The following is a 25,941-nucleotide window of genomic DNA, read 5'->3' as shown; positions in this document are numbered from 1 at the left end:
CCTCACATAATTGGCCCTGGATTTGTGTATGTCTGTTTCCTAATTAACTCTTCTAGTAAGAATACCAGTCATATTGGAATAGGCCCCCCTAAAGACCTTGCTTTAACTTAATTACCTCTTTAGATATTTTTTATCTCCAAATGTGGTTACGTTCGGAGGTAATGGGGGTTTAGGATTTTAATACATGAATTTAGGGGGGAAACATGATTTGGCTAATAACATGTAGTTTTTTTTTCCCTTAATTCAAATATGAGAACTCTGAAACTCAAAGGGGATAACCAGATTACCATTGGAGACTCATCTGTCTTATGTTTCAAAACTCTTTGTATCAATAATAATAGAGTGCTTTCAGTAAGTTGCTATGTTTTGTGTTGAGAATTTTGCATATACTAATTTATTTGGTACTCACAATAGTGCTACAGGAGAAGGCAATGGAACCCCACTCCAGTACTCTTGCCTGGAAAATCCCATGGACGGAGGAGCCTGGTAGGCTGCAGTCCATGGGGTCGCTAAGAGTCGGACACGACTGAGCGACTCCACTTTCACTTTTCACTTTCATGCACTGGAGAAGGAAATGGCAACCCACTCCAGTGTTCTTGCCTGGAGAATCCCAGGGACGGGGGAGCCTGGTGGCTGCCGTCTATGGGGTCACACAGAGTCGGACACGACTGAAGTGACTTAGCATAGCATAGCATAGCATAGCATAATGCTACGAGGTAGGCAGTGACAGTTAAACCATTTTAGAAATAAAAAAGATGAGATTTAGAAAGATTACACTTCCAACTCATTGTCATATATAACTTTTTTTTTTTAACTCTAAACTTATCCCTTCTTTTCTGGAACTTGCTAGTTTCAAATCTTCTGACTCATGAAAAACACAGCAGCATGTGTTATTATATTTGATTTTATGCTTATGACCCAATAGTGGTAACATCAGTATATTTGGGAATTTGGAAGCAAAGGAATATTATCTTCTTGAGTACACTGGCATCCAAGCAGAGGCCCAGAATTAAACCAAGAGAAACAGAGGAAAAGACCATAAGTATGTAAATAGACTGTCTGAACTTGAAAATCAGTAGACCTACATTTAAAATATGCCATGCTATTTTTTCATTGCAATAAAAAAAATCTTTATTTATTTACTCATGTGTCTTAATTGCACTATGCAGGATCTTTCACTGAGGCACACAGACCCTCTGATTGTGGCAGGCAGGTGTAGTTGCTCCAAGGCATGTGGGATCTTAGTTCCCTGACCCATGATGGACCCAAGTCCCCTGCATTGGAGGGCAGATTTTTAACTGCTATACCACCAGGGAAGTCTCTGCAAATGTTTTTGAGGAATCAACATATTATAGTAATTCTACTCTCATTTGATTAACTTTTCATTAATAATGCAAATTCCTTATATCCTTCACAAATCCAAAATATCTCTCTGGATGCAAATTCAGTGCATTGTGATTTGGAGACAAAAGAAAACAGAAAGAGACTATCTGTCTAATGGACAAAGATGTAAATGATCAGTGTAAATCAAAAGAAAAACTAAGCGCCTTATTTTGAACACTGTCAGGTTGAATAAAAACAAGAGAGTCCATCTGACTGAGATGGTAGAATTGTGCGACCTCTAGAAGAGGTGGAGAAGGATCCTTTAAAGATGAGAAATGAAAATGTCACCAAAATTTTGAGAAAATACTACTTCCCAGGAGCAGATTAATGAAGCAGAAGCAAAGCTCCAACTGTCAGCAGCTGAATTATTAAAGGAAGAGAGGCAGAATCTGTGGACAGGTGCAGGCTTGTCCAGAAATTGAAAAATCTTAAACCAAATCTCTGAGTGAATCACAAGGAGCTTCATTTAACTTTTATCTGCACACTTTAATGGTTCATTTGTTTTATATTTTAACATTTTTAAGAGTTCATTTTTTCATACATCTATACCCATTCTCTTCCAAAGAGGAATAGTCGCATATCCGTGTCAAGAATCACAGATGGGAAAACACAAAAAGTAAGCAGACTGGCATCGCACCAGTGCACTCATCGCAAGTGTGTTTCCAGTTAGACACCCCACTGCAAGCATGCCTTTGGAGAACTTTTCTCTGGGGTGAGACAGCAGAGCTGCTGCTGCTGCTAAGTCGCTCCAGTAGTGTCTGACTCTGTGCGACCCCATGGAGTGGGTTGCCATTTCCTTCTCCAGTGCATGAAAGTGAAAAGTGAAAGTGAAGTCACTCAGTCGTGTCCAAGTCCTAGGGACCCCATGGACTGCAGCCTACCAGGCTCCTCCGTCCATGGGATTTTCCAGGCAAGAGTACTGGAGTGGGGTGCCATTGCCTTCTCCGAGACAGAAGAGCAGTGGGCTAAAATCTGCACTTTGGGTCAATAGAACTAGGTTTAAGTCTTGTCTCTGAGGATATATTTCATGTGTGACCATGAATAAGTAAGTCTATTTAAAATCATTAACTCAGATTTTTCCTTTAGAAATACCTCTTGATTAGGATATATTGTGAAGATTAAAAGATATAAAATATATAGAACACAGCTGTTTTCCTTTCGTTTTCTGTACCATCTCTGCTCTTTGTCCTTACTCTCTTCTGATTTTGCCTCCCAGAACTTATCTTAAAGGAGCAGCCTGACTTCTTTATGTTGTTTCCCTTGGCTGCAGAAGAAACCATTCGAGATCCACAGTTAGTGAGGAATTAAATTCAGTTATGACCGTTTGCAACCCTAAATATAACAATGAACAGAACTGCTCACAGAGGTGTTATTTACTTTTTCTTTAATACTAACAAGTAGGTAGAGCCTATAATATTATTAGGCATCCAAAGGCAGGAATTCAGACAGTGTGCCTATAATGGATAGCAATCAAATGCCTTAGTGCAGGATCTAAAACAAATTTAGGATGTAAACACATTGATTTCTGCAGCTGAACAATTCATGAACTTTTCAGTGAACCTTTCCTGTCTAGGAACAACACAGATTTAGATAGAAATGCACATACATATTTTGTGTATGTAAGTATGTCTATTAAATAATTTAAAAGGTGTTACTACAGTGACTATCTAATCAGCTATCCTGTAATCTCATTTGTTATTTATAACATTTATGCATATAATAGAATACAAGTATATATGCATATGTGTGCATAATTTATACTATTTTGCTTATAAATTAAATAAGAGATTCATAATTACTATGGTGGATGCACTTTAGGAATGTAAGGCTTTTTCTTCCACCTAATAGGAATGATGACAAGGTAATCTTTGACCCTTAGTTGTCAATCCTCCTTGTGGACTGTCTCAGTGGAAGGAAACAACAGTGTCCAGAATTGTTTCTGGACACTTCTTTTCTGTGGCACCCTTCATGTGGCTATAGATTGCCACAAAGGAACAAAGGCCCAGCCCCCAAATTTGCTTATACACCTATCTCTCCATCAGACTGACAGCTTCCTTTCTCAGATGTCAATCTAAAAACGCCCCCCTCCTCTGAAAAACATACATTATTCCATCTTAAAATCTCCATTCCAAGGAAAAAAATACCTAAAACAAATGCTCAGAAGGATGAGTTGGTTGAAATGGGGAGAGATAGACCATTAACAACAATGAAAAGAAAAACAAAATATAATGGTTGCTTTTTGGAGGGTGATAAATGAAAGAGGTGGTGATAAAAGAGTGATGATATCTTCCCTGATGGGAAGGATGGTGTCGACTCTACTTAGAGGACAGTCAGTTGTGCTCACCCTAGAGGCCACTTAGGCTAAAATGTTGTCTCGACTTCTATTTAGCTTATATGTCTGTGGGTAAGAAACTTCAACCTTCTAATACATAATAGAGTACATGCCTGGCAAGACAGCATTGTGTCTGGTACATATTAAACACAAAATAAGTATGTAAACAAATAAATTGTAAAAGATTTCAATTGTTAACAGCTAAATTACCCCCAGAAGTTCCAGAGGCATTTTTTCAAATAAACTCTTTTTCCATTTTACTTTATAACAGTTCTGCCCATATTTAAAAAGTAAAGAATACATAGAGTGATTATACTTGGTCAATGGGAGTGAGGTCAGAGGGTGGGAGGAGATTTAATCAGGCTACCAGGTCCCCCAGTCCACCCTGTTCTCTTCTCTGTGTTCCAGTAATCACTAGCTTCTCACTTCTTCAGTCCTGATATTTGTCATATCATTTGGCTCTTGGTACATGTAGGGCATATCAGTATCCTTTGGTTTCTTCCTTATCCTCTGACCATATCTTGGTAAATAGTGACTTTACTGGATTTCTTGCAAATTAATCAGATCGAAAGCCAATGCTCCGTCTCCCTCCTCCTCCTGCTAGAAATCTAAGTAAATCTACCTAAGGATTAAAATAATGTGTTTTTATTTGAAAAAAACTGTATTTTCATTCATATTCTTTTCAAAATTATTTTTTCCATCATGTGGAACATTAAAGTAAATGATTTGAGCTGCATTCAACATGAAATTTCTATGACTTTACTCATAAGTAATCTTGTATACTCAGTTCTATTGAAATGTCTCAAATGAGAAAATCAGTTTAAAAATGTTGTTTTAAAATTGAAAGATTTCAACCAAAAGGTTCATCTACAGTGACAAATGCTGTTTCTTTATGCTTTTTTTTTTTTTTTATACTGATTACATCTAAGAGACAAAAATAGATTTCCTTGCTTTTGGCTAACTTTAAAAAAATAAATGTTAAGAAAAAGAAATTAAAGCCCCAAAAGAAAACAAACAAAAAGATCTGTATTCTAACATATGTTCACCACCATTAGCTCAATACTGAAAATTACCTACCAATCAAAATTATTTAAAATCATAATATAAAGCATGATATACCCAAGCCTTGGAAAATTATGTAGGCACTAAAAATGTTTTTATGAAAAAAAGTATAGTTTAGTACATCAGTGGAAGATTATGTCTTCATGTTAGGTGAGAAAAAAATCATGATATTCATTTTAAATGTTAACATTTTTAGAAGAAAACACATAACAACTATTGATATGATTTCATCAAAGTCATAGAGCACAGATAGTATTATCTGCTACTTAAAAGTTTTCTGAAGTCCCATATTGTCAATAATAAGAATAGAATTAATTGTCAGAAAAAGTACCAATGTTTTTTAAATTTCTGCATTAAAAACTAGTGAAAAATAGATTATTTCTTCATGTTTTTAATATATTCAAGGGAATTCACTTGTATTAATAATATATCTAAACTAGTCTGGCTCTGGGATTTAAAAGAATGAAGTGAACAGTGCCAAAATTACCATATATGCATATATATATATATATATTTTAGTAAAAAGATCTTATTTTAGTCATAGAACCTTGGTTAACATGAATATAATAGGTATCATCCTAATTCCCTCTAAATTACACTTAATTAATGCATAGATCTTAGTATTATCTTTTAGAACTGAATCACTTTCGTAAGAAACCACATCAGTTCAATATAAATTTTCAAAGACATAGATGTACCAATATAACAGTGCAGGAGATTTTGGAACAAAATCACCTTAATTCCCTAGGATTTAACTCATATGTAGTCCCTTTTGTCTGTGACATATTTTTATTTCAATATTACCAGAGAATTCATAGGAACTTGGTTTGATGTTAATGATAGTCTAGGAGTACAAAAAAAAAAAAAAAACTCTTAAAATATTTTTTTGGAGGGAGCAGATATTATTCAGTTTGTACAAATCCCCAAATTTTATCACAAGTTATATCAACAAACAATAAAATGCACAAGAACTTCTGTGATAATAATGCAGAAGGATGGTATGTCCCAATTTAGAAATTTTGGTGTTTTTAGTATTCCTGGTCTAGTTCTTCCTACTTTCCTTTATTTTAGGAAGGCCTGTTACCCTGTGACAGAGAGGGAAATGGCAACCCACTCCAGTACTCTTGCCTGGAAACGGAGGAGCCTGGTAGGCTACAGTCCATGGGGTCGCAGGGAGTCGGACACGACTGCCAGACTTCACTTCCTTCACTCACTTCGTACTTTATCACTGGAGAAGGAAATGGCAACCCACTCCAGTATTCTTGCCTGGAGAATCCCATGGACAGAGGAGCCTGGCGGGCCACGGTCCATGGGATCTCAGAGAGTCAGACATGAGTGAAGTGACTCAGCACGCACATATGCACAATACCCCCTGAAGCACTAGCTTTCATTACACACTTCTGTCATACATGTTCTTTGTCATGAATGCACAACCACCCTTGAAGTAGAGGTGATAAAGTTTACTTGATATTCTTCTCTTTGGTTAATTTAGGTAATTTATGTTGTCCATAATTATAAATAGCATCATAATAAATAGTGACCCATGGTGATATTTTTATAATGTAAACCTATATCAAGCCAGTTGTAAACATGGAAATTAATTACAAAAAAAAATTATGTTTTCAATTCAGCAGTATCAAGTTATTTGGGCCTAGCTTTCCTTTAGCTTCATTTTTCTTGAATTACTGTACTAAAAATATTTTCAACATCTTGAAATACCAACCCCTCCTTCCAAATATCTTACAAATTCCTCCAGTTTCCCACCTACTCTTTCTTGGGCTTAAATTGCCCTTAACTTTATTGTCCAAGCACTGAAAATTCTTCTCATTGTCTTGAAACAAAAACTCAATATTGCTCCTTGTTTGAAGCTTTTCCTAAATATCCAATTTAGGATTAAACTCTTTTTCTTCCTTTTTCACACAGAATTTTACATGCTGACATATTAGCATTTACTATATCACACTGTTGCTTCATGTCTATGAGTAACAGTTAAAATCAGGCTTAGTTTCTGCAGGCTTGGCTGGGAGTGACCCGGACCTTGGTGTTCCTCACCTCCCAGTAACATTGCCTTGGAAACTCTAGAGTTAAGATAAATGTAGACCATTGCTTTAGCCTCATGTGCTTTCTGGGAACACAACTGCTTTTGTTAAGCTGAATAGTCAGGCAGGTGTGGGACCTATGTGAACTCAAATGGTATAAAAGATTGGTGGAAAACTGAGGAAACCACCTCTCTATATCAAAGTGATGCTCAGACACCTCAGTCTTATTCATGGAAGCCGTATAGTGCTCGTGTTAAGTGAGGAAGCAATAGACACTGTGTGCTTACCCTAGAATCAATAAGGTTTCTCAACAAAATGAAGATACTATATCTATTGTGCCTGTTGCCTTATACTTTTGAAAGCTAAGAAGCTGTAGAGATAGATTAAAGCTTAATTTTGTTTCATGAGTCTAATTATTAACTAGAACCCATACCAGAGTTTTGGTGCTGGAATTATATCTATATATCTATATCTATATCTATATATGTGTATAATTTGCCTATATTAATTACATACATAATTTGTTTCTATTTCTGTTTTTTTTTTTTTTAAAGTAAACTATGTGCTCTGATGCTTCTTTCAGACAATTCCCTTTTAATATCTAATTTCAGGAAGATTCCTTATATGGTTAGTTTGAAATGTAATTTATTTTTAAAGACTGTTTAAAAAATAAAATATGAACAACAAAAAAGTGTGTTAAGAAGTTATGATCATGTTTTTTCCCTAATATTTTTATTTTTTAAATACAATTGTATCTTTTATAAACTATGTACAACCTCTGCATCTACCTTGACTCAAACTGACACAGTAGAAAACTTAATTACCCAAAATGACACTCTCCAGGTAATTTGTTATGACTTCTTATATGAACTTTGTTGCTTGCAATATCTGGACCACTCAAGAGTCTTTCAGAATGCCAAGGGTCAATCTTGTCTCTTGCCCTAATGATATGTACACTGAAATATATGGCTAGATTTTGACATAGACTATTATGAAGTTTGAGGACATAATTAGACAACAAAAGACATGTCTTGATTGTGTACTTTGCATTCAAATAGGACTCAGCCGGAAAAAATACATAGTATATAAAGAAGTTTGTTTAAGTTTCTCTGGCTATGTGGTTCACATATTGAAAGATGAACAGGAAGATCATTTGGCCATGGGTATTACACTCCCTCTTATTTGAAGAGTTGGGCAATCCTGGTTGAATATTAAGTGGTTGACCGTGATGTGGGCTGTCTTTTATAAACTTGAGGCTGAGGAATACGGGAAATCTTAGGGATTAGATAGGTCAAACATAAGTTATACACTAGAAAAGATACCAATAATCACCAATCACGTAGAACATGAAGTTTGGGGATCATACAGACAACACAGTCCTTATTAAGTCAAAATTAAGGCAGGTTAGGAAGAAGTCTGGATAGAGAATGTTTCCTAATTTGTATGGAGAAAGGCATAAATAGGTGTATTCTACTGTTGTAAAATGTGTTAGTCCCTCAGTCATGTAAGACTCTTTGTGACCCCACGAACTATAGCCCACAAGGCTCCTCTGTCCATGGAATTCTCCAGGCAAGAATACTGGAGTGGGTTTCCATTCCCTTCTCCAGGGGATAGTCCCAACCCAGAGATCGAACCTGGGTCTCCTACATTGCAGGCAGATTCTCTATAGTCTTAGCCACCAGGGGAGATACTGTTGTAAATAACCAACAATATACTAGAAACTGGAAAATGAGTATTAGTCATTAACTCAGCCTGTAAGAGTAAAGAGTCCTAATTCTGACAGCAAAATTTTAATTTGTATTATTTTGGTTTGGTGGCTCAGTCAGTAAAGGCTCTGCTTGCAATGTGAAAGACCCAGGTTCTATCAATGGGTTGGGAAGATTCCCTGGAGAAGAGAATGGCATCCCACTCCAGTATTCCTGCCTGTAGAATCCAATGGACAGAGGAAGCTGGCTAACTACAGTTCATAGGGTCACAAAAAGTCAGACACAACTGAGCAACAAGTACACACACACACACACATACACACACACACACAAATACACACACACACACACACACATATTTTGGTTTTTATGCATTTTCCTGAGGGGAAACCATGGTTTGTATCTTTTTTGCAGCGGAGATGGGTCCCAACACCAGTTGCTAGGATTCTCCTGACTTTAAAAATCCCATGGGATAATGGAAAGATAGATAGTTTATTGTTTTCTGTGAAGGTTAGGGCATATTATTCTGGGAAAAAACAAAAAAACAAAAAAAACAGTCCTGAAAGGAATAGAGTCATAGTCCCAGAGATCATATGCAAATTATATAATAAAACCAGATTCATTTCATGTCAATATTTTTTTTAAAGTTCTTTATTGAAGATAAGTCAAATTTACAGTGGAATCAGTAGGAGTACACAAAGAAAGCTGTCATGATCCTTGGAACTCCCCTAAATTCAAAGAAGAAAAAAGTGAGAAGATGAATTTGAAATAGATCAAAACTTTAGAAGCATTATGCAGTAGCTACTCTTTGATCCTCAAGGCACAGAAATGGTTAATTGGGAAGACAGAAATCTCTATTAACAAAGGTCATTAATGTTGGGGTGTCTATATTTCTCCAGTTTCTTGCCTTTGAGTCTTATTTATGTTGTGACTCTTTATAGCAGAAGAATGTGAATCATTCTTAGGATAGTGCCAAAGACCCTGGGAAATTTTATTTCTCATTTATTTGTAATAACTATATTTTGAGAAGAGTTTAATAATTCTTCCAATTGTCTGTCTGAGACATCAACCTGTGTGTGTGTGTGTGTGTGTGTGTGTGAGTCACTCAGTCATGTCCTATTCTTTGTGATCCTATAGACTGTAGCCTACCAAACTCCTCTGCCCATGGGAGTCTCCAGGCAAGATTACTGGAGTGAGTTGTCATTTCCTCCTCCAGGGTATATTCCCAACCCAGGGATCAAACCTGGGTCTCTGCATTGTGGGCAGATTCTTTACCATCTGAGCCACCAGGGAAGCCCACATCGATCTGTGATGATTCTAATTGAATCCAGCATTCTTCTGGTTTATAATATCATAGGACATACATAACCAAATCTAACTTAAGCATGTCTACTCATAATTTCATCTTCAGAGAATTCATACAAAAAGTGCAGCATATTAAAAGAGGTATGTTTATCTTTCTTTTTATTACTGACTACTGTCATTTCCATCAATGAGAACATTGATACCATAGCACATGTACTCATGTAGCAAATGTTTATCATAAGTCTTCTGATTGGTGGTCCCCACATTTCCACTCCTATGAGAATACCTTTGAAACTTTGATAAAATGCATATTATAATCTCTGATATTATAAGTCAGGTTTGTGTGAATTATGGTCCTACATTTTATTTAAAAACCCTGGTGACTCTGATATATGAAGCCCATAGACTGCACTTAGGGAAACATTGTTAAACATTAGACATTATTTAGCCACTGTAAAAATAAGATTGTTATGCATATACCCTGTTCTCAAGGAACATACCAGGGAAGAAAGGAGAAAGCTAGGGAAAAAGAGAAGCATAGGAGGAACTATAAGATCAAAGTATGTGACAGGAGATGGGAGAGGTAAAACAATATTGAATACCTTTTATCTTCCATGCACTCTATGGGGCATTTTATATACATTATAAAATTTAAGAAGAAAATCTCCAATTTGCATCTAAGGAAACAGGTTGAATTAACTTAATAAATCAGTCAGGGGACCCATAACGAGTAGCAGAATAAAAATCTTATTCCATGTCAGTCTTTAAAAAAAAAAGTCAATGGTTTTACATTGATAGCGTAACAGATTGAAAAATATGTGCATATATAATTATAATGCAAAAAAATCAAAAACACTCCATAATATAAGCACAATATTCTTCACAGATTGGAAAATATCACAGTGAAAAGCCTAGGGTAGGCATTTAGTCAGTCACTTCCTATTTTGTTTGGTGAGGATAATTAAGGGCTCATTCAAGGAAATCAGTCATATAGAGTATTTGAATTGCAGTTATTATTTTCATATTGACAGATGAAAGTAACAACTGGATCCTTTTTTAAAAAGTTAAAGTCCTAAAAGTCTTAGATATGTTGCTAGCTTTTTTTTTTTTTTTAATGATCAAATGAGGCCCTGAAAGGGTTAGAAACTTGTTAAAATTCACGGTAAACTAGTTTTGCTAGCAAGACTTTTCATGATAAGGTATTTTTTTAATATCCCCCCTTTGTGCTACTTTGGGTTACTTCCCAAAACACACCTTAAAATCCTTCCGTGTCAAATATAATAATGGATGTTGTGTTGTGCTGGCCTTTCGGATTTTCCCTTTTGTACCAACGCTCTTCCTCAGTGGCAGCTGGGACTGTAGGCAGCTAAAAACTCTCAACTGGTCTCTCTGGAGGACTCTGTTGTTGTTGTTTACTCGCTATCTTATATCCAACTCATTTGCAACCTCATGGGCTGTAGCCCTCGAGGCTTCTCTGTCCATGGGATTTCCCAGGCAAGAATACTGGAATGGGCTGCCATTCCCTTCACCCGGGGATTTTCCCGACCCAGGAACTGAACATGCGTCTCCTGCATTGGCAGACAGTCTTTACCAGCCAGCAGGGAAGCCCTCTTGAGGAATTGGTCTTTAGCCAAAGAGAATGTCCTCAATCAAGATGATGCCCTCTCCCACCTATGCAGTCTGCATCCTCTGACTAGTGTCAAGGCCTCACTTCCTTACTTTAAGACAGGACAATTCTGAAGGGCTGGCCAGAATTCCCAGAGCTCCCCAAGTGACTCAAGAATTCCCAGAATTCCCCAAGAATTCTCAGAGCTCCCAAATCACCAGAACTCTCCAAGTGACTGTCTAAGCCTTATTTGCAACTCAATCACAATTCAATTCCTCCCTCTAAGCCACCCTTCTGCTATCATTCCCTTATATGTATTATCCTGAGGACACTCCTAACATGTAAATCTGCATCCATTACCCTAGAAACCTGACTTAAGACATCAGCTTATTCAGTTCAGTTCAGTTCAGCCTCTCAGTCGTGTCCGACTCTTTGCAACCCCATGAATCGCAGCACACCAGGCCTCCCTGTCCATCACCAACTCCTGGAGTTCACTCAGAGTCACATCCATTGAGTCAGTGATAGCATCCAGCCATCTCATCCTCTGTTGTCCCCTTCTCCTCCTGCCCCCAATCCCTCCCAGCATCAGAGTCTTTTCCAATGGCCCAAGTACTGGAGTTTCAGCTTTAGCATCATTCCTTCCAAAGAAATCCCAGGGCTGATCTCCTTCAGAATGGACTGGTTGGATCTCCTTGCAGTCCAAGGGACTCTCAAGAGTCTTCTCCAACACCACAGTTCAAAAGCATCAATTCTTCGGCACTCAGCCTTCTTCACAGTCCAACTCTCACATCCATACATGACCACTGGAAAAACCATAGCCTTGACTAGGCGGACCTTTGTTGCTCTTCCCTTCAAGTGCTCTAATTTTCTGCATATTTATGACTGACATGCTACCTTTTTGGGTATTATTCCTCTGTGGACAACCCAATGATATTTTCAGCTTGAATTGCACATTAATTAGGACACCAGTGGGAAATTGATGGTATCTTTAAGTTATTATAATTTCAGGAGGGATTGTTAAAAAGAAGTCCATCAGCAGATGAATGGATAAGAAAGCTGTGGTACATATACACAATGGAGTATTACTCAGCCATTAAAAAGAATACATTTGAATCAGTTCTAATGAGGTGGATGAAACTGGAGCCTATTATACTGAGTGAAGTAAGCCATAAAGAAAAACACCAATACAGTATACTAACGCATATATATGGAATTTAGAAAGATGGTAACAATAACCCTGTGTGCAAGACAGCAAAAGAGACACTGATGTATAGAACAGTCTTATGGACTCTGTTGGAGAGGGAGAGGGTGGGATGATTTGGGAGAATGGCATTGAAACATGTATAATATCATGTATGAAACGAGTTGCCAGTGCAGGTTCAATGCACGATACTGGATGCTTGGGGCTGGTACACTGGGACGACCCAGAGGGATGGTATGGGGAGGGAGGAGGGAGGAGGGTTCAGGATGGGGAACACATGTATACCTGTGGTAGATTCATTTCGATATTTGGCAAAACTAATACAATTTTGTAAAGTTTAAAAACAAAATAAAATTAAAAAAAAAAAAAAGAAGACCATAGAATATATAGGAAGAAGAATATATAGAAGACACCAGGGATATTCCTGCCTGCACTGTGGGACTGATACCCCTCTTGACTCCAATGAGATGAGGGAAATGAAAGAATGTAGGAGAGATGCTATTTTAGAGAGAAGGCCTGGGTCTCATAGCTAAAGGAAACAGTTGGCTCAAATGTACCTTTAGGGAAGGTTTTGGAAAATAAATACACCAGGTTTGAGAGTAAGGGGATGAGTAAATGGATGAGAAAATGGAGCCCACCATGTCCAGGTACAATAGGCATCTTGCTGCAGGTCACAAAGTACTGCTGCCACTATAGAGCCACCCGCAAGAATGCTTGTGCCATCATTTGATTTAATAAATAAGTATCTTCCATTTTATTGTCATGGTATATTTGTGTGTTTATATCTGAGGAAGATTTTGAGCTTCCTAAGATGCGGGGTTAAATATTACTCTTTCCAGAATTTCAAACACCTAACACAATTGCTGAGTGTAAAGCAACTTCCTTATTCCTTGCTTACACTTTGCTTAAAGTCCTCTTCATTTTTTTTTATTCTCCTTTGTTAAAAACTGTTAACCTGCCTCGCTCTAAAAATTATTCATTATATTTTCCTGGAGATGTATTTGGAGGTGTTAAAGAGAATGGGACATCAGTCCGGAATGTTACGACAGCTGACAGACCTTGGAGATGAGTGGGCTGATGGCTGTCATAGCCATAATACCATAAAAATCAATAAAATGCATTAAGTGGCTGAGTGAGTGAAGGAAGTTAATGACACGACTAGGATGAAGTATGAGTTTCTTCATTTTTAGCTCCACTATTTCTTGCCAACACATGATAAGGCCTCTTTAAAGGAATGATGAATGTATGAATGAACAACTGACATCCTCAAGAGTAGACACATACACTACAAAATCACATATTAAAATCATGTTAAAAGAAGAAAAACAGATATTCTGTATCTCTTTGAAAATAGGGAGGTTACCAAAATATATCATCATAGAGAATTCAGCTTTGATGAAAGAAATTGGAATGAACAAATCGCTGATCTTAATTAACCACTATTGATTCTATGGCATGGGGCTGAAAAAAAATGGAGCAGAAGAGAAATGGCAGTCATGAAGGTCTTCTCCTTTTAAGCTACAAAGAGAAAGGGAAATTTAGGCTTATGAGGGAAGAGGCTCTGCCAGGTTTCAGAGGCCAAAGAAACAGGCCCCAGATGGAGTCCTGTGGACTTCTGCCATCTCCTTGGCTGGGCTGAATTCCTGCCATTTGCCAGCATCTGTCAGTGCAAAAGGCAAAATTTCTCCCTTCCCACCCACCTACTTCTACCTCCACCACCCACCCAGCCTTTTCAAAATACATTTTATTTTATCGCCTCATTATTTATTGGAGACAATCTCTGGAACTCCTCTCCACCAAAAGCAGGCTACTTCCTGCTGTATGGGAACTAACTTTTCTGCCTGGAGCAGGTGTTATTGTTTAAAAATACCAAACAAAACTCCTTTAGCTACTATAAAAAGCAGAGCTCTAGAAGCTTTATATAATTTTCAGAGCAAATGGCATTAAGAAATTTGCTCTTGCACCTGCCTACTCTTCAGATTTGCATAAATGTTCATTGCTGTACAAATGTAGCACGGCATTTGGTTCTATTTAATGCAAAAAACAGAGGCTCTGTCCATCTGTAAAGCATCTTCCAAAAGAGTCACAGACATTCACTTTGCTTCAGCACATGAAAGAATGAGGGAAAGTTTCAAAATTTTCATACTAAAAGAAATTTTTAAAAACACAAACTATTAGAAAATGACAGGCCAAGACTATGCATGTATTTTTGTCTGTAAGATTTAAGTGTTTGCTTAAATATATTACATTCTGAACATTAGGCAGTGGTTTGTGAGAGAATTCCCCTAATAACATGAGCATAATAGGCCTACTTTGGAGTCAGTAATGTGAACAAATGGTCTCGAATTCTGGTAGCATTGGTGGTGATACGGTCCAACAAATTGGCAAGGATCTAGATTTTTCAAAATATAAAATATTTTTTAAGAATAATAAAGGGGAAAATAACCTATAGGGGAATTCAAACTGAATTAAACTACTGCTCTAAATGCATAGTTTTCTTTACATCTTGATTCAAATGTAAATCTGTTTATACATATTTCATTGAGCAATTCTCTCAAAACTGCTTTATCCACTAAATGCTGTTGTGTGTACTTTTAATGATTTGATATCCTCTATCTTGTTCCATCTCTGTAGTCTTACTTCATATTCCCATAATTACTTGCCAAAATTACTACAATAACTACTGCAATACTCTAATTATTGGTATCACAGCATTTAATTTCAGTGCCAACAGATTTATCTTCCATACTTCAGTTTGTAGAGTTATCTTGGATAATAAATAAAAAATGTAATTATCCTGTTAAAACAATATCACTTCCTCCCATTACCCATAATAAGATATCCAAGCTCTATATGTGAGATTTTACTTCAATTCCAACCTCTTTTTCTATTGGTCCTTTATCTGTTCTTTTTTAAAAATCACTGTTGACATTTGAAAGCTTCCTTTGTAGCTCAGTCAGTAAAGAATCCACCTGCAACTGCAATGCAGGAGACCTAAGTTCAATTCCTGAGTCGGAAAGATTCCCCTGGAGAAAGAAATGACAAGCTACTCCATTACTCTTGCCTGGGAATCTCATGGACAGAGGAGCCTGGTAGACGATAGTCCAGGGGTCACAAGAGTCAGACACGACTGAATAACTAAACCACCACTATTGATGGTTTGGACCAAGTAATCTTTTCTAATTCTAGGTTTAGTTTTTATTAAGGTAAAATGTGTTTCAGGTATACCACCTTTTATTTCTGCTTCTGTATAGCCACAGCATGTCCACAACCACAAGTTTAGTTTCCACTCCTTACCATACATTTGATCCCTTTTATCCATTTTGGCCTTCTTCCGCCACCCCCACTTTGCCCCTTCCCCTTTGCTAACCACTACTCTGCTCTCTGTATCAGCATGCTTAGTTTGATTTGTTCATTTACTTTGTTTTTTGTTTGTTTGTTTGTTTGCTTTTTTTTTATTCCACACGTGTGAAATCATATGGTATTTGTCTTATTTCACTTAGCATAATACTCTCAAGTTCATCAATATTGTTGCAAATTGGGCTGTTTTTTTGGTGTTTGATGTGGACCTTTGCTTTCACATTGTAAGGGGTTTAGCAGCATACCTAGCCTCAGCTCACTAGATTCTCATAGCATCTCCTTACACGTCATGGCAATTAAAAATGGCTCCAGGCACTGCCAAATGTTCCATGGTCACAAAATTTTCCCTCATTAAAAACCACTGATCTTAACACTGGTTTCATGAAACTCATGTATATCCTCACATCCAAATCCGTTTACATACGAATTTTAGCATCCACTTAACATATTCCTACTCATCCATCGTGATCTGACTCAAGTGCCATTGCCCATCTGAAATTTTCTGTGATCCTTCTAAAAATTAATTCTTTGTACCATCTTAGATATAACCCTATTTTATCACATATTACCCTGTATTTAAGCACATTTTATGCCTTCTCCATAAACCTCTGAATTTATCAAATGTAGAACTTATTTTTTATACAGATCTTTGACTATGCTATTGCCTAGTAAAAAGACTGCCACATGAAAGAGAGGAACTCATTTAATATGTTTGAAAGAGTGATTTAGTGATCAAATAAGTTGTTTCAAGATCAAACAAGATGTTGAACAGATGTTTGTCTATGTGCCACACGCTTGCATATAGTAGAGACTCAATATATGTTTAAAGAAAGGATGAGTAAAGTAGTCAATGTAATGGTGGGAGCCTATATAAAACCATGAAACTTCAGCAACAAATCTCAAAACCTTTGTGGATATTCATTTCAAATTATGAAAGCTTCAGAATATTATCCTTTAAGAGCAAGCCAAGTTGTTCATGTAAAAAATTATCCTTATTTCATTTCGGATGTGCTAAATTAAACAGACTCCTGTTCTATCTTATCTATGCTGTAACCTTTACTAGATTGGAAGATGAATCTTAAATGATCCTGGAGAGTCTGTGATCCATGCAAAATAACTGCAATCCATTCACCTTTCTCTCTCATTTTTACCCTTTCCTCATAGGGCCACTCTCTTATCCTCCAATTCTTTGTGTGGTTTAACATGAACTACTGACTGCACATTTAAGGCCTATAAGAGTTTATAATCTGAATTATAGCAGGAATGGCTTTTGACATGAATTTGCATTGTGCATATTGTTATAAAAAATAAGAGAAAGGGAATAAGGTAAAGGATTGTTTGTGAACTCTTTTCACTTCTCTGACATCATTTGAGTCAGAAGAAGACAGGTCAAGATATAAGGTAGAATAGAGCAATAGATAATGGATCAGGAAGTGAGGATGAATGAAAGTACACCTCAGGTTGAAATCTGTGTATAAATATGTGTGTGCCTGTGTGTGTGTGTGTGTGTGTGTGTGTGTGTGTGTGTAAATATAGCTACAGCCCTGTATATATCTATATTTGTCTATCTGGAGACAGATTTATTATAAGAAATAACTCATGTGACATGAAGACTAAATCCTACAGTCTGTTGTCTTCAAGCAGAATAAACAGGAAAGCCCAGTTGGTGGTCTAATTCAGAATAAGCCCAGAAACCTGAGACTTGGGAAATCGGTGGTTATATCTTGATCTGAGTCCTAGAGCCCAGGAACCAAGAGCACTGATGTCTGAGGGCAGGAGAAGATGGATGTCTTAGGTCAAACAGTGGGAGCGGATTTGTCCTAACTCTGCCTTTTTGTTCTACTCAGGCTTTTAGTGCATGCACATTGCCCACATGTACTGGTGAAGGCATCCTCTTTACCAATCTGCTGAGTCACTGCTAGTTTCTTCCAGACACTCTTAGACACACCTTGAAAAAATGTTTTACCAGCTCTCTGGGTATCTCTTAACACAGCCAAGATGACACATAAAATTAATGATCATACATGTGTTCAAAAATAGACAATTGAAAAATAACAATGCAATGGAGAAAAGAAATTTAGACTCTCATTTCCACCTCAGTGTGTATTACCAATAAATGGAATAGAAAAAAGTAAAAGTTGCTCATTATGTCTGACTCTTTGCGACCCCACGGACTGTAGTCTGCCAGGCTCCTCTGTCCATGGGATTCTCCAAGCAAGAATACTGAAGTGGGTTGCCATTGCCTCCTCCAGGGACACTTGCCACTCATAAATAAGAATTGGTTATTGTCTTAAAGATCTTATTAGAAAGCATTAGCACATAATTAGCAAATATGCTGGGGTGTAGCTAGGGTTTAGAATCTCGCGTGTTTTGAAATCACCACCCTTTCAACAATGTCATTCTTTTCCTTGAGTTCTGGGTTCCCAGTTTTGTACAATATCTGCAATACTGTACATTACTCGCAGTTTAAACCTACTGATGTAATACTGATTTAAGTTTGCATTATTTTGACAATCTAATATAGCTGTCATTTTATTTAGAATTCTAAAAGTGGTGTGGCAAGTATTTTAAGATTGTATAATTTTAAGGTTGTATATTTTAAGGTTATATATTTTACAATAATAAGGTTTTATATGTTTGAGATCATTTTTTATATATATATATATATATATATTTTCCTTCTGGAAAGGAGCTGAATATCTGAAAAAATATTGTTCTCTCCCACAGTCATTTTCCATGACTTTATGGTCTTTTTTTCCATGAGCAATCAGCTTTTTTCCTCTTCATGCTATCACATAAATATTGTTGTTTGTGAGGGTAAAAATCAATGGCTTGATTCATATATCCATGTATCAAATATGTTACACAAAACCATTTTCTAATATTGAAAAGCAAGAAGAAAAGTTATTTCTCTCAGAAATTGCAATTTATTTTCTGGTGACTTATCAGCAAAGTCTGCCGAGTTTCAGAAAATCCCATAACTGGATTTGTTTTTCCAAAAGAAGTGTTGGGGAGGTGATGTGTTCAGCTTTTCACATCATAAAAATTAATTACTCTGATAGGACTCTGGAAGACGGAGTAGAAAATGATGAAATGAAAGCTGATTGGAAAGCTGTGGTCCTACACTTGAGCAGATCCAGGGTACAGTAGTACAGATGCGGCAAATACATTATGGTATTTCTTATAATATATTGAATTAATTTTTTGTGAACTTTAGAGCACTATCCAATTGCTGCTATATATTAGGCAGACAATAATGATGTTCAGTTTTTGAAAGAGGGCTTATTTGTGCTCCTTGAAACTGTAGAGTCACACACAATTTGGCATACTTTCTGGAAACAGGATTCATAACTTTGACTCTGCCTCTTACCTATGCTTATCCTCACATCCATATGTGTGAAATGTGTAAATGTGTAAACTTTACAGATGCCCACATACACATTTGCACACATGTTATTTCAGTTTTTTAACTACCAGTAATTCTGTGGTGATTTTCTTTCCATGATTCAGTAAAATTCTTTCTAAAATTGCTTTTACTTCATAATGAATCCTCTGTTGTGAGGAGGAAGTACCAGTTGTGGAATCTGAAATGGATGTAATGTGACCCAATGAATTAAAAAAATCTAATTTCTCTCCTCTCATTGTATAAGCACCTTAAAATTTCTAATCCCATTTTTGTTCTGAATATTCATAGTCCTTTGATTATTAGACTATTTTTCTGAAAAAGAAAGAAAAGTAGTAAAGGCTTCATTTGTGGTAAAGATGTTAGAGTGGATCTACTTGTTCAGAATCACTTGCGGTAATTTAATAATTTACATTTCTTTCATGTGTGTGTTTGAAAAGTATGCTCTGTTATAGGTAATAAGTGCTGAAGTCACTCACATCAAACCTTGCCTTCTGATTCCCTCTCCTGTGAAATGAAATATCTGAATCAAGAATTACCATATCTTAGAGGCTCAGACTGTGTAATTATGCCAATTTTCAAGGCAGCTCAAATGGTTAGATAAAATGTATTTGAAAATCAGTATTTTGCACTGATCACTTGATTCAGTCTCATTAGATAGCATCACCTTACTCCCAGACATCAATTAATGCAATGGCTAGAGGATGAATATTTCTATATTCATGGCTTTATTTTGCCATCAAATTAGGTGCAGAGAAAAATGAAGGACACAGAACATTAGGCAAGAAAAGAAAAAAAATATTTTTTTAATGATTATTGAATGTGATTATATGAAAGAATAGGAATATTTTGAAGGCATAGCTGAAGTCCTGTCATCTCAAAGCAAAAATAATTCCAGTGGAGATTTAAGTCTTTTTTTCTTAAAGCCCTGGGCTTATTTTTGCCAAGGATGAGGCCTAGGGTAGACTGAGCCTTTGATCTCAGAAATCACCAAATGAGCCCTTTTCTTTTACTAGTAAGGAAACCAGGTCACAGTAGTCATGGTGGTGTGTAATTTTTTGGAAAGGCAAAACGAATAAGTGGGACCGAGATTTTTTTTATAAAAGAAGATTCTAAATGTTAGATGCTTCCCAACACGTTGTCGCCACAATCAAAAGCAAAGTCCTGCCACCAGCAGCCTTTCTCTTTCCCTGAACTAGATAAGGTACAGCCATGCTGTGTTCAGATTCTCCCAGGACAAGAGTTCTTCTTTGCACCATCTATTTAAGGTTACCCGATCGCTAAAGTAGGCTTCCCTGGTGGCTGAGTGATAAAGAATCTGCCTGCCAAAGCAGGAGACGTGGGTTTGATCCCTGGGTCGAGACGATCCACTGGAGAAGGAAATGGCAACCCACTCCAGTATTTTTGCCTGGAGAATTCCATGGACAAAGGAGCCTGGCAGGCTACAGTCCATGGGGTCGCAAAGAGTGAGGCACAACTTGGCGACTAAATAGCAACAAATCTGATTAAGTTAGGATATTTACATACCAAATATAAGAATATATACAGCCTTTACTGCATGCAACATTTTATTTTTCTTCCCAAATTATCTTTATGAAGAAGGCAAAGTATTTCTTTTGAGACTCACATAACTTCCCCCATGTGTTGCCACGCTCTCCATTAGGCTTAATGACGCTAAGTACATTATAGGTTATGAAGCAAAAATATAAACTCACCTCCATGCAGGCAAACGAGGCATCTACACTTCAGAGGAACTATTAAGTACATCTGATCATAGTAGTGAAGAATGAGGCTCTAAACCCTACCAATTATTGACCCTAAAACAGACCCTGGCATGCATTGAACATACCTAAACTTAGTTCACCACCCAGTTCTCTGATTTTTCATGTTCCTTCTGGCCCTGTGTTCATCATACATTCCAATTTCCAGTAATCAGCCTTGGCATCTCACTCATTTCTTTTTACTGATTACAACTCATGATCTCTCTAGTTCCTGCTTCAAAGGGTTTGTCCTTAGAAACCTTGCCTGAGATGCTTCCTGAGAAGTAGTAATAGGGTATTCTGTGGAGGTGGGTGATGGGCTAGAGCTCTGTTTTCCTTTCTGTCTGAATATCCCCTTGATTACTTGATTGTCTCAGCCTTGGCCAGTGCCTCTTTGTGGTTGGAGGAAGGGGGTGGGGTGGGTGGGAGCAGATTAATGTGTGATGATCTTCTATCTCATAACAAAAGGTCTGTTGGTGATCTAAATTTAAAATACACTGAAACCAGAGCAAGGGGGGTGGGGGGTGCAGGGGGGGAGGGGGCGGGGAAAGCTTGTGTACTCTGTTAAGAATTACACCACAGAATATTATCTTCTGGACTGAGGGGTATGAGGTGATAACTTAGAAAATAATGAGATAAAGCTCTGTACCCTGATATTTATGCTAATTTCCCAAAGAACACAATCTTCCCCAGTGATTCAGCAAGTTTTTAAAAGCACAAGTACTCTGTCCTCTACCTATGTTTCCTATAGTTTCTTGAGCGTATCACTTAAGTGTCAGTTTTCCGGGATGAGTATAAAGCTGACAATTTGCTTTGCTTATCTGGAAAGCACAAGAGAATATGATGGGAGAAAAAAGTTATATATATATTTTTCTCATTTAATGTGCAATATATTTCCCTTACAAATTTACAAAAAAACAGGACCCCCCCCCCCCCCGCCTCAAAAAAAAAATCTGGTAGTCTTTTAAAATATCAAGAAGGTATTCCTCTAAATTAGGCACGGGCAGTGGGCAGGCAGGCATAGACAATATATAGTGATCATATTCCATTATCACATTTTTTAATAAAGTGAGAAAATAAAGAAGAAATTCTAGCTCAGATTCACCGCCTGGAGACAACTTAACATTTTGTGAACTTGGGATTCTGGCAAGTCCCTGGGATCTGAGCCATTCAGGACCCTGTTTTCTCTTCTGGACTAAACACAAGTTGTGAAGGCAATATTGTCCTGAGGCATAATCCTGTGTTTACATAGACTCTGCCCCCTGGCTTGTGCTCTTGAATAAAAGTGCTAACCTAGCATCCACTGTTCACAGAACTCTTGCACACTGATCATTTAAAACAGTCTTTGTTCATTTAAAACAGTTTAAAACATTGATCATTTAAAACAGTTTGTTTGCTGTTACAAACTTTCTGTACAACTTGATTCACTTTAGAAGGGAGCACAGTGCCTGGTGTGTATTGAGCACTCACACAACAAGTTGTGCCATGGGACAGGGTGTTCTAGGACATGTTATCTCAGTGAGTCCTCTAAACAGCTCTACTTAGTGAAGACTATTATGTTTAATAGTCTTTTTACTTTTTAAAAGGAAGAATGTAAATTTAAGTGTTATGTTCAAAGTCATATAGCTTATAGAAAAGCCAGGATTGGAACACAAGTCTTTTTTACTTCTAATGTCATGCTTTTTTCATAATCTTTTCATGATGTGATACTGCTAAGAGAGTGAAGAAGAAGAATGTCAAGTTCCTTTTAAGGAGAAGGAAATGGCAACCTACTCGCGTATTCTTGCCCAGAAAATTCCATGGACAGAGGAACCTGGTGGGCTACACAGTCCACAAAGAGTAGGACATGACTGAATGACCAACTTTTTTTTACACTGGGTATGACATTTTCTCCAAGGTCCAAAAATAGAGATTCACACAACATGACATTCAGGAAAGAGAATGTAAAGAGGCTTATTCTCTTAATAAACATCACCATTCGTAGCCTAAGAGTCCCTCAGAGAGATGCAGGTCTAGCTCCATTGAGATTGCCTGGAAAGCATTTTGTTGTTATTGTTGCTGTTCAATTGCTCAGTCATGTCCCACTCTTTGTGACTCCATAGACTGCACCGTGCCAGGCTTCCCTGTCTTTCACCATATCCTGGAGCTTGCTCAAACTCATGTCCATTGAGTGATGTCATTCAACCCAGAGTCAGCTCTGCCCATCAGGTGGCCAAAGTAATGGAGTTTCAGCTTCAGCATCAGTCCTTCCAATGAATATTCAGGACTGATTTCCTTTAGGATTGACTGGTTTGATCTCCTTGCTGTCCAAGGGACTCTCAAGAGTCTTCTGCAACACCACAGTTCGAAAGCATATTCCAAATAAATATCCATATTTCTCGACATCTGGAGTGTTTGCTTTAGAATGTCTAGGATGGACACTTATTTCTCTCTCCCCACTACCAACACTGGGTAATTCTTACATGTGTCTGAGATTGGAACTGACCATTTTGCACTGTATTCTTAATCTCAGGTTAGGTCAGAATTCCACTCACAAAGAGAGAATATCAAACATACTTCCAAAGCCCTCAAAACATCTTATGTTGTCTTCTTGGGAAGCCAAATTTTGGACATTTTGAGAGAGGCTGTCTGTTATGGTCATTAAGAACCTGGGTGGGTTTATCACCTATTATTTTTGTATTTGAGCATGTTATTTAAACTCTCTGTGTCTGAGGATAATGAGACATTCTACAATTATGAGAAGATCAAATGAGACAAAATATAGTAAGCACTTGGCGACCTGTTACTGCTGTTATCGATGCTGCTGGGTACCTGTGGTATACCTGTTAGATACTGCGCAGGTGACATAACAAATGATCCCAGAACTCTGTGGCTTACAACAATAAGCATTTCTTCTCAGGGAGGTTCAAGTCAACTGTGATTTGGCTAAGCCTGTCTGGATCTCAGCTGGATGGATTTACTCCAGGTGGCAAATACAGTTGAGCATGGCTTTAGGCTCTGGATTAGGTTTATATGTGCGCCGTGAGTGCTTGTTCTGGGACCCAGAATCCAGGGCCAGCAAATACTTGGGACATAATTTTTTCATGTCTGGTCACTAATGTACAAAGCCAAGTCAAGCTGTACTAGTATGTATATGGCCTCTGCTTGCATCACTTTTGCTGACATCGTATTAGTCAAAGCTAGTCCAATAGTCAAGGCTTCATCATTTAAGAAGGAAATCAGATTCCATTAATCTGAGATTAGGAGCAGCAAGAGTGAAAATGTATGGGAAAATAATTCAAACTGTCAAAACTATAACAAGAATAATTCTCAATAAGTATAATCGCTTTAACATTTGTTGTTGTAGGACTATAGTTTGCCACATACTGTGCTAAACACTTCATACTGATTTTTTTTTAAAGGTATAAGAATGAAAAACCACTACCACTGTAACCAGCATATAATTTAACTTTTCTTCCTCTGGGAAACACATTTATGCTATGACCCTTCTTTTACAGGTGACTCAGAGTAATTCAAATGAGAACAGCTGATTTCTTCAAGGTTCTGTCCTAAAATACCTAGAGACATCAGAAATAAGGAAATATGGAAGAGGTGTGCATACTCTGGGACTTCCAAGGTGACTCAGTGGTAGAGAATCTCCTTCCCAATGCAGGAGCCACAAGATACATGGGTTCATTTCCTGGGTCTGGAAGATCCCTTGGAGGAGGAAATGGCAACCCACTTCAGTGTTCTTGCCTGGAAAATTCCATGGACAGAGAAGTCTGGTGGGCTATAGTCCATGGAGTCACAAAGAGTCAGACATGACTGAGAGACTGAGCACACACGCATGCATGTGCACACTCAGAGACCTGGGTATTATCTGTGGGAGAATATTATCTGGGACTTGAGAAGAGGGTAACCAATTTGGGTTGATTAATTGTGAAGACATTTATTGCAAACTGATGCTATCCTAGTTTCATGCCAGGTAGAACTTTAAAATGAGTCTAGAAACATCACAAGATTTAGTAAAGAAATTAACAAAAGAGAAAGGTAAAAGCTAAAATGATGATGATGATGGTAATAATGATAATAATAATAAATAAAGTCAGATCATAGAAGGGCTTAAATGGAACATTAAAATGATTACATTTTATTATATTGGAAGTAGGGAGGGATTGACACTGGCAAGCAAACGTTAGTATATAGGAGATTCGTCCTTCTAGGACAATTTTAAGTATATATAACATTCAGTTCAGTTCAGTTCAGTTCAGTCACTCAGTCGTGTCTGACTCTTTGTGGCCCCATGAATCGCAGCATGCCAGGCCTCCCTGTCCATCACCAACTCCTGGAGTTCACCCAAACTCATGTGCATTGAATCGGTGATGCCATCCAGTCATCTCATCCTCTGTCGTCCCCTTCTCCTCCTGCCCCCAATCCCTCCCAGCATCAGAGTCTTTTCCAATGAGTCAACTCTTCACATGAGGTGGCCAAAGTACTGTAGTTTCAGCCTCAGCATCAGTCCTTCCAATGAACACTCAGGACTGGTCTCCTTTAGGATGGACTGTTTGGATCTCCTTGCAGTCCAAGGGACTCTCAAGAGTCTTCTCCAGCACCACAGTTCAAAAGCATCAATTCTTCGGCATTCAGCTTTCTTCACAGTCCAACTCTCACATCCATACATGACCACTGGAAAAACCATAGCCTTGACTAGATTGACCTTGACCTTTCTTGGCAAAGTAATATATCTGCTTTTTAATATGCTATCTAGGTTGGTTATAACTTTTAATTTCATGGCTGCAGTCGCC

The sequence above is a fragment of the Bubalus kerabau genome, chromosome 17 (genome assembly GCF_029407905.1).
Source record: "Bubalus kerabau isolate K-KA32 ecotype Philippines breed swamp buffalo chromosome 17, PCC_UOA_SB_1v2, whole genome shotgun sequence".
Lineage (NCBI taxonomy): Eukaryota > Metazoa > Chordata > Mammalia > Artiodactyla > Bovidae > Bubalus > Bubalus kerabau.
The sequence above is the reverse complement of the archived record's forward strand: the minus strand, read 5'-3'. Positions refer to the sequence as shown.